This window comes from Trichosurus vulpecula, chromosome 9, assembly GCF_011100635.1.
Source record: "Trichosurus vulpecula isolate mTriVul1 chromosome 9, mTriVul1.pri, whole genome shotgun sequence".
Taxonomy (NCBI): Eukaryota; Metazoa; Chordata; class Mammalia; order Diprotodontia; family Phalangeridae; genus Trichosurus; species Trichosurus vulpecula.
In genome coordinates this window covers 158,053,165-158,063,694 of record NC_050581.1, presented here as the reverse complement: position 1 = coordinate 158,063,694, position 10,530 = coordinate 158,053,165, and the positions used below count along the sequence as shown (strand labels likewise).

Below are 10,530 nucleotides of genomic sequence, written 5' to 3'. Positions count from 1 at the left end.
AAAGTGAGAGATTTAAACCAGAGAGATCATGAGTTCTCTTAGGCTCTAAGTCTATTATATTATGATCCTTTAATCCAATTCAACAAGCATTTGTTAAGCACCAATGAAGTTCCAGGCACTGTGCTAGGCAATATGGATGCAAAGAAAATTACAGTCTCTTACCTCAAGAAGTTCACACTCTATCATCTTTGTTTAGGGGGACTGACCAGCAGAGAATCAGGGTTTGAATAAATAATATATGGCTACTCAAAAGTGGCTAGGGTCTTCTAGCTAGTATTGCCTTTTTTTTCTTTAGCTGTTCCTTTAAGACAGATTTATGAAAATATTCCTGTTGATGAAGGATCCTGATGGTCTTGACTCTATCCAATTGGGTTTGCTTTAGAACAGAGTAAGAAAGAACAGCACTCTAACTGGTATTTATGGGGTTTCAACTTCACTGCTAAACATTGAATAACTACCCAGGAATATTGTCTAGTTTGCTTCCACATTATTCTCCCTCTGGGTTTGTGAATTAAGTGAGTGGTGAAGGGAAGGAAGAAAAGGAACTCAGTGCTTTTCCCACTAGTACCTCTATTCCTACTTTTAAAAGTGTTTTATAAGCCTAAAAACTCTATGCAGATATGAATGGATGCTAGAATTCTTTAACATCCTTCTTGTTGTTTGAACTTCTCTTTCATGCCCTTTCCTGTAAGACAATTGGTATCTGTAATACATCACAATTACTACGAAGCCAAAGTAGTGAGACTGATTTTTGGTAGGTACAAGAAGGAAACAATCAAAATGAATTGCTGTTGGGGTGCTATGTAACCACCATTTAAAAAAAAAAATTATATGGCCTTGGCATATATATCATCATTTGATATTTACCCTTGGATACCAGCACAAAAATCATTGCATAAATAGTTAGAGAAGGAACATGACCTTCAAGAGATATTATCCTAGCCATTTATTCCATTGTCTGTCATTGACTTGTGATTTGCAGTAGAAATGATGATTTATCCTATTTGTTTGAGGTAGATTCAGGTAGATGTATTTTCTTGCTATCATTTTGTCAAAAGGACAGTGGCGTAGTCATCATTTCTCTTGACTGATCTCAGTGCACAATCTGATATTTTATATTTTACTATAATTGGGCTTTTCATTTTGTTTCCTATGAATACTATAAATCATAGAGATTAGAAGGCATTCTTGTCATTTTTCTTATGACAAATGACAAAGCACAATTATAATCAGAATGATAATAGCATCAATATGTTTATACAGATGTTAAAACATTTCATCAACTTTCTTTCTAGCCTGAAGTCTGCAATCTAGCCATCTTTCCTGTTGTCATACCAGAGATTTTCAAATCAGAATAATTCTCCCTTATGGATGGCCTAAGTTGTGGCTGCAAAGCCAAGATAAGTGGGTTGATTGCATATTATTCTGGGATCACTAGAATTACAGAAAATTCAGCTAGAGATACATTGTTGTTGTTGTTGGGTCATTTTTTGTTTGTTTATTTGTTTGTTTTGTTTTTGTGGACTAGTAAGACATCTGATAGCAATAGAGAAATTCCCAATGCCCTCACTTAGGTCTCACCTTAGCTTAGCTTTAGATTTCACTTAACTTCAGGTTTGGCTTCTTGAAGGCAAGAATTGTTTCTTTTTTTTGGCTTTGTGCAAGTAGCCCATAGCACAGGGTCTTAAACATTGTACTAACAGATCAAAATTTTGTGGAATTGAAGTGGATGTCTGGGGTGATGAATTTCAAAGTTCACAAAAATTGTCAAAGCCATGGAAAATGAAAAAGTAAGTCAGATAAACTAATATAAGAGTAGCAAACATAAGTCATTAAGCAGTAAGGTAATAGTTTAACTTTCAAAGACTTATGAGTTCAAGAACTAAGCCCTAAGTGAGCCTTACTCTCCCCTTCCTGAATACCAATATGCCTGTCCCATTAAGAAGCAAGAGTATTATCATGATAGACCAAAAGACAATGATGTCAGAGATGGAGTATTGGTCTTGGAGTGAAGAATTACAGAGTTTGAACCTTGCCTTAGACCCTTACTAGCTCTGTAACTCATAACCTCTGTGAGGCTCAGGGTTTTTTTTTTTCTCATATTTTGGACGTGATAACATCTAACTTTAAATATATTAGCTATTGACCAATGTCCATTTTTTAAAAAGCCAGGACAAAGTCTGTGGGACAATCTAGCTTTCTTTTTCAAGTACCTTAAAGTTTCAAGAATATTGTTCTTCTAGTATATTCAGACTGTGATTAGTATTTCAACATTTCTCATCTCTAATCTTTGCTGACTCATTTTATCCTATGATCTGATTATTTCTCAATATTCATTCCTAGTAACTACTTTGATATTTTTGTTCTGGTATATGCTTACAAACATGTTCTTAGTTTCTGGCATCTTAGACACTTCTCCTTACTACTCAATAACCCAGCAACTTCTTCAGAGCATAGGGAAATCTGCACAAATTCTGACCTGCTAGTCATTGAAACCAACTATTAATCCTTAACTTTTTCCCTTCTTGATGGATTAGTCATGCCAATAGTGAGAAATTTGGATAATCATAATAGTTAAGGTGCAAGAGATAAAGTGAAAGGAAGTTTCTTTTTTTTTTAAAGAAGTCTTTCACCCACTTGGAAGATCATTTCGTAGAAAGTGAATGTTTTCTTTCTTTTTTCTATCTCTAAACATTGTCTTGCATCTCATCTTTCTTTGCAAAAGAGAGACTCTTGTCCATTAATTCATGTCCAAATATAGAAATTGATAAATGGAATACAGGAAAGAAGAAAGTTTTACGAGCCAAGAAAAAAGAAAATTCCTTGCACTTGGAAGAAAAAAAAAGGCAAAAAAATCTGTTTTGAAATACTCCTACTAAACAGATTTTGTAATTACACTGGAATAATTAATTTGTCCTTCTACTACAAAGAAGACTTTATTCAACAACGATACTATTTCACATATTTCATTTTTACAAGTATTCACATCCTAAGGAAAGGAAAAATCAACACTGGAAAGGTATATTGCAATGAAGTTTTGTTTTTTCTTTAAGAATTCTGCACATTAAAGTAGTTTGGGGATAAAGTAAATGAAATTGTTACAAGTTTCAGGTTTTTCAATTTTTTAATGGCAAAGAAAAACATTACTTGTTTTTAAAACTTTTTTTTAAATTTATGTCCATAGTTTCAAAAAATGTGTGGTAAATTTTTCTCCTTGTTGTCCCTTAGGACAAAGAAATTGCTATGTATTCATTTTGGTACTGCCTGAAATAAAGGTTTATTGTTTATTAAATGACAACAAAACTATCAAATGGTCTGAAACCAATTGTTTTAAATGTTTCTAAAACTTGTTCTTCTTTCCCAGCAGTGAAGTAATTGTTTTCTAAACAATTGATTTGAGGTCAATGGCTCCATAATCCTGACATCTTACACCTTTAGCAGCCAAGCTTGTTTCTAAGCACCACAGAAGCATCCAGTTGATCTGGTCAATTCATTCAACCAAACAATTCAGGAAGAAAATAAATCAATCTGATGGGTTATTTGATGCATGAAGACTCAAAATCTCAATTATATGATCAAACTCAACTTATGTTGGCTTCAGGAAAGATGGTTTAATCAGATTAAGTATAAAAATCTATTTTATCTTTTGCTATTATTAATCCAAAATCCATTTACATATAAAGGATTAAAAATATATAAATCATAGCCTAAATATATTTTAAATGTAAATTAATTTAACACATTTATCAAGTTCCTACTATGTGCAAGTTTCTAGACCACGACTGGGAAATCCCACATGTGGCCCTCTACATCCTCAAGTGTGACCCTTTGACTGAATCCAAACTTCCCAAAGGTCTGCACTTCAGGACCTAGAGGACAACATGTGGCCACAAGGCTGCAGGTTCTCCAGTCTTTTTCTAGTCTTTCTTGTGCAAGTCATTGTCAGGGATAAGTAGAATTATTGAATCCTAGAGATCTAAGGAACTTTAAAAATCATTTAATACAACTCTTACTCAAAGAAAAGAATCTTATTCAAATCTTCTCAATAAGTGATGATTCAACAATTGTTTTTACACCTCCAGAATTAGCAAATTTGTAATTTCACAAGGAAGTTCATTGCATTTTCTGGCAGCTAAGTATCAAAAAGTTCTTAAATAGGGGGGCGGAGCCAAAATGGCGGCTGGTAAGCATGGACTAGAGTGAGCTCCGTACCCGAGTCCCTCCAAAAACCTATAAAAATGGCTCTGAACCAATTCTAGAATGGCAGAACCCACAGAACAGCAGAGAGAAGCAGGGCTCCAGCCCAGGACAGCCCGGATGGTCTCTGGGTGAGCTCTATTCCACACGGAGCTGGGAGCTGGGAGCTGGGAACGGAGTGGAGCAGAGCCCAGCCTGAGCGGCGTGGATGATCCAGACCAGAAGCTGGGCGGAGGGGGCCCTAGCGCCCTGAATATGTGAGCTGCGGCAGTTACCAGACCCCTCGACCCACAAACACCAAAGACTGCGGAGAAGGTTAGTGGGAAAAGCTGCAGGAGTGGAAGGAGTTCGCGGTTCGGCTTCCAGCCCCGGGGGCAGCGGAGGTGGGGCAGCTACAGCTGTTGTTACTTCCGGCTCCAGGCCCACCTGGTGGGAGGAATTAAGTGGCGGATCACAGCAGGGGTGCACAGCCTGCCGAAGATCTGAGCCCAGTCTGGACTGGGGGTCCTTGGGGAAGGAGGAGTGCGGCTCTAACAGAGCTGGCACCTCCCCCCCAAACGTTGAACATAGAACTCTGTAATCTACAAGCAGTCATACCCCACTGAAAAACTCAAGGGTCAAGTTAGTTGGTTGGGAATATGGCCAGGCAGCGAAAACGCACCCAGATTCAGTCTCAGACTTTGGATTCTTTCTTTGGTGACAAAGAAGATCAAAACATACAGCCTAAAGAAGACAACAAAGTCATAGAGCCTACAACCAAAGCCTCCAAGAAAAACATGAACTGGCCCCAGACCATAGAAGAACTCAAAAAGGAGTTGGAAAAGCAAGTTAGAGAAGTAGAGGAAAAATTGGGAAGAGAAATAAGAAGGATGCGAGAAAACCATGAAAAACAAGTCAATGACTTGCTAAAGGAGACCCAAAAAAATACTGAAAAATACACTGAAGAAAACAACACCTTAAAAAATAGACTAACTCAAATGGCAAAAGAGCTCCAAAAAGCTAATGAGGAGAAGCATTCCTTGAAAGGCAGAATTAGCCAAATGGAAAAGGAGGTCCAAAAGACCACTGAAGAAAATACTACTTTAAAAATTAGACTGGAGCAAGTGGAAGCTAGTGACTTTATGAGAAATCAGGATATTATAAAACAGAACCAGAGGAATGAAAAAATGCAAGACAATGTGAAATATCTCCTTGGAAAAACCACTGACCTGGAAAATAGATCCAGGAGAGATAATTTAAAAATTATTGGACTACCTGAAAGCCATGATCAAAAAAAGAGCCTAGATATCATCTTTCAGGAAATTATCAAGGAGAACTGCCCTGATATTCTAGAGCCACAGGGCAAAATAGAAATTGAAAGAATCCATCGATCGCCTCCGCAAATAGATCCCAAAAAGAAATCTCCTAGGAATATTGTCGCCAAATTCCAGAGCTCCCAGATCAAGGAGAAAATACTGCAAGCAGCCAGAAAGAAACAATTTGAGTATTGTGGAAACCCAATTAGAATAACCCAAGATCTGGCAGCTTCTACATTAAGAGATCGAAGGGCTTGGAATGCGATATTCCGGAGGTCAATGGAGCTAGGATTAAAACCTAGAATCACCTACCCAGCAAAACTGAGTATCATGCTCCAAGGCAAAATATGGATTTTCAATAAAATAGAGGACTTTCAAGCTTTCTCAGTGAAAAGACCAGAACTGAATAGAAAATTTGACTTTCAAACACAAGAATCAAGAGAAGCATGAAAAGGTAATCAAGAAATGGAAATTGGAAGGGACTTACTAAAGTTGAACTGTTTTGTTTACATTCCTACATGGAAAGATGATGAGTATGATTCATGAGACCTAAGTATTAGGGTAGCTGAAGGGAATATGCATATATATATATGTATATATATATATATATATATATATATGTTTATGTATATATATAAGTGAATGTGTATGTATGTATCTATGTGTATATGTATGTATGTGTATGTATGTGTATATATATATATATATGTAAAAGAGAGAGAGCAGACACAGGGTGAGTTGAGGATGAAGGGAAGATAGCTAAAAGAAATAAAATGAAATTAAGGGATGAGAGAGTAACATACTGAGAGAGGGAGATAGGGAGAGATAGAATGGGGTGGATTATCTTGCATAAAGGTGGCAAGAGGAAGCAGTTCTATGGGAGGAGGGGAGAGGGCAGGTGAGGGGAGAATGAGTGAACCTTGCTCTCATCAGATTTGGCCTGAGGGGGAATACCATACATACTCAGTTGGGTATCTTACCCCACAGGAAAGAAGTGGGAGGAAGATAAAAAAAAATAAAAGGCGGGGGGCGGGGGGGGATGATGGAGTGGAGGGCAGATGGGGATGGAGGTAATCAAAACAAACACTTTGGAAAGGGGACAGGGTCAAGGGAGAAAATTCAATAAAGCGGGATGGGTTGGGAAGGAGCAAAATGTAGTTAGCCTTTCACAACATGAGTATTGTGGAAGGGTTATACATAATAATACATGTGTGGCCTAGGTTGAATTGCTCAACTTCTTAGGGAGGGTGGGTGGGAAGGGAAGAGGGAAGGGAATTTGGAACTCAAAGTTTTAAAATCAGATGTTCAAAAACAAAAAAACTTTTTGTATGCAACTAAAAAATAAGATACACAGGCAATGGGGTGTAGAAATTTATCTTGCCCTACAAGAAAGGAAGGGAAAAGGGGATGAGAGGGGAGGGGGGTGATAGAGGGGAGGGCTGAGTGGGGAACAGGGCAACCAGAATATACGCCATCTTGGAGTGGGGGGGGGGGGCAGAAATGGGGAGAAAATTTGTAATTCAAACTGTTGTGAAAATCAATGCTGAAAACCAAATATGTTAAATAAATAAATTGCATTTAAAAAAAAAAATAAAAATAAAAAAAAAGTGAAAAAAAAGTTCTTAAATAGAACTGAAATCTAGACTATTGTATATTTCTCAAGTTTGCCTACATTAATTATGGCATAAAGGTTACATGAAATAAATATCAGTTTTATTCTACATTTATATGTTGGAAGAAACAGTCATGTTTTCCTACGTCCCCAAACTCAAAACCTCCAGTTCTTTCCAACAACCCTTACAAGACAGTTATGACTTCTAATTTGTTCACCCTCTCAGAACATTCTTCACCCTGCCAAAATCCTTCTCAAAATGTGGTGTTCTTAAATGAACACAGCATTCCACATGTGGGTATTTATCAGTCCAGAGCAAAATTAGAATAAAAATCTCTCATTTAAGGCACCTCTTTAATACTTGACGAATCAGTAACATCATTGGTAATTTACATTCCAACATGCCACCTCGTATCATATGCATTTTCCCCCAGTTCTACAGATCCTCCATAGAATATCCACCCAATGTGCTAATTACTTTCCTGTGGTTCTTTTGATAGCTGATATATTTTATGGCAACACTCAATTGTTTATCTTTTATCTCCTAATCTATTAATGTGACCATCACACCTTCACTTTTAATCATGTCTTTTGATGTCTTTAAATCTCACTCACTGTTGTTAATATCCAACAATTAATTTGCACACATCATCCACCCTCCCGTTGCACTTTGAATGACTGCAAATTTCATAGAGAAAGCCCTAAATATTTTAGTCCTACAAATAGAGCCAGAGATGTTTTTAGTTTTACGGTAAATGCATGACACTACGAATTCATGTTCAGTTTTCAGTCAATGAAATTATCCAAATTTTATTGATAAAATTATCTAACTATACCTTTACCATCTTACACTTGTTCACTTGATTTTGCAAAATGTGACCATTTGCATTAAATCTTAGTCAATTCAACTTTTTTGATCTCACTTGCTAAAATCTATAATTGTGAATCTGCTCTATTAATTATATTTACTCTATTAATTATATCTTTAAATTTTACCTGTGATGACTTTGTTTAGTTATTGATAAAAATGGTAAACAGAATAGAATTAAAGGTAGAGTTTCCATAGGTTGATACGAAGAAGTAAGTCAACAAGCATTTATCAAACACCTACTATGTGTCAGGTATTGTTCATTAATGCATTAATTATAATTGATTCATTAAATATAATTCTTTCATTTTAATATTCATCCTATTATGATTTGATTTCAAATATCACAATCTATATGCACTGCTTTATAAATTTTAAAGTGTAATGTAAATGGCTTGTTCTTCTATAGGCAATTAGGTGACAGAGTAGATGAAGCACTGGGTCAGATTGGAGTCAGGAAGACCTGAGTTCAAATCAGACTTTGATCTGGGGCAAGTCATTAACTCTATCTGTCTTTGTTTCCTCAACAGCAAAATGGAGAAAATAATACCACCCAATGCTCAGGACTGTTGTGAGGATCAATTAAAACAATATTTGTAAAGCACATAATTCTGGGCCTGGTACATAAGAGTTAATAAATGCTTGTTCCCTCCCTCCCTCTTCACCCTTTCTTCCTTTGATTCTTCTTTTCCTCCTCCATCTCTTTCTTCTCCACATTAGCCTGTGACTTCATGGATGCCGAAGCAGGAGGTCCCAGTAATGAAACACCTTCTCTTAATTCAGATTCACAACTTTTCTGCAATTTCTTTTTCATTGTTCTAAATTTATTTTATTGTTTCCTGATGCCTCAATGAGGCATTAGCTTCCAGTTGTCCAATTCTAATTTTTAAGGAATTATTTTCTTCAGTGACCTTTTGTATTTCTTCTTCCATGTGGCCAATTTTATATTTTAAGGAGTTCTTTTTTTCAGAGAATTCTTGTGCTTTTTTAAATTAGGCTAATTCTGTTTTTAAGGTATTTTCTTAAGTATTTTTTGTGACTCTTTTACCAAGCTGTTATTTCTTTTTTCATAATTGTTTTGCATCATTCTCATTTCTTTGCCCTAATCTTTCCACTATCATTCTTATCTCTTTAACTCTTCTAGGATTTTTTTTTAAACTTTGGTTTCAGTTAGCATTTTTCTTTGAGACTTTTCTTGTAGCTGTTTTTCATTGTTTTCTTCTTCTGAACTCATGTTTAAGTTATTTTGTTGTTGTTTGTTTATTTTTCCAGCTTATTTCTTTTTTATTTATTTGAAAGAGAGTTTTCTTTTTAGTACAGTTGAAAATGACAATGCCCAAAAGCACAAGAGGCTATTGTCCTAGAGGTTCTCACTTCTTTTCCACTTGGAATGCCAGGGTGAAAACAGTTGAAGAAAACATGCAATTACAAACAATATCAACTCTAAAGACAAGAGGTTTGGTCTAAAAGAGCCTAACATAATTAATCCAATGACTGTGAACAGCTTCCTGAGTAAGGTTAATATATTGTAATTGGAGGGTTTTCATTGGGCTTCCTTTCAGTGAAGGGGGTGGGGATGGTGGTGCTCCAGGGAGATGAGGACTGAGTGCATGAGGGACACATACTTGCCGTGCTTGCTGGACTTGGGGTAAAAGTCACACAGCTGAGCCACACGTTTCCAGTCGGCGCCAGGAGAAGTCTCTTCAACATCATTTACAAAAGTTTCTTCAGCTGCCCTGTTATTTATTTCTGTATTTTTGTAGCAGTTCATCTTGCCTTGCATTCCATTCTTTCAACTCTTTTATCGCTTTTTCTTTCCTTTCTGCTTCCTGCTTCTCAGAATTAGCATCAAGGACTTTTCATTTTTTCTTCTCTCCATTTACAGTTACCCTCTGGTTCTGACTGTAATCGATTCATTTGTGAAATAGCTGTAGAACTATCACTTGGACCATTATTCTCCTGGTAGTATTCTCCATTCATCACTCCATCAACACCATCCGGGCCCCGGTGGGGGGAGGCGGGCACACTGAGCCTGTCGAGGATGATTAAGCCCTAGTTGTTCTCCATGCCCGCCATCTCGTTCTCCTGCTGGACTAGGAAGGCCGCGGCGGGATCTTCCTAGCTGCTGCCGCTAGCCCCGTTACCCACTGTGGGACCCCCCGGGGCAGGGGCCAAAGAGGCAGCTACACCAAATGAGTCCACCTCAGCCATGGCGCCTAAGGCCGGAGCCCGCGGGCAGGAAGCAGGACCGGGGGAGGGAGGGGACGGAGGTCAGTGGCCACTCTGGTGGTGGTAGTGGTGGGGGGAGGAGAAGCCCATTTCTTGACCTTGTACTTTTTTCTAAAGTTGGACTCTGGTCATCTAAGGGTGGAGAGGCACTGTCCCAAACTTCAGGCTTTTTTATGTTTCTGTTTTCGGAATTAATTCTAGGGTTCTACAAGTTTCCATTTGCTTCCAAGGTAGTATGATTGGTGGGAAATGGTGGTTACTGCTCTCTTGGTCTGTGCTCTGGTCTTCACCCAGGAAGTGCCCCTGGTGCCCTGCAGTCATAAATAGTA

At 37.5% G+C, this 10,530-nt stretch overlaps 1 pseudogene; it reads right to left on the bottom strand.

Annotated features, from left to right (window-relative positions):
* Positions 1-9,530: 9,530 nt before the first annotated feature.
* Positions 9,531-10,183, bottom strand: LOC118832277 (annotated as a pseudogene).
* Positions 10,184-10,530: the final 347 nt, after the last annotated feature.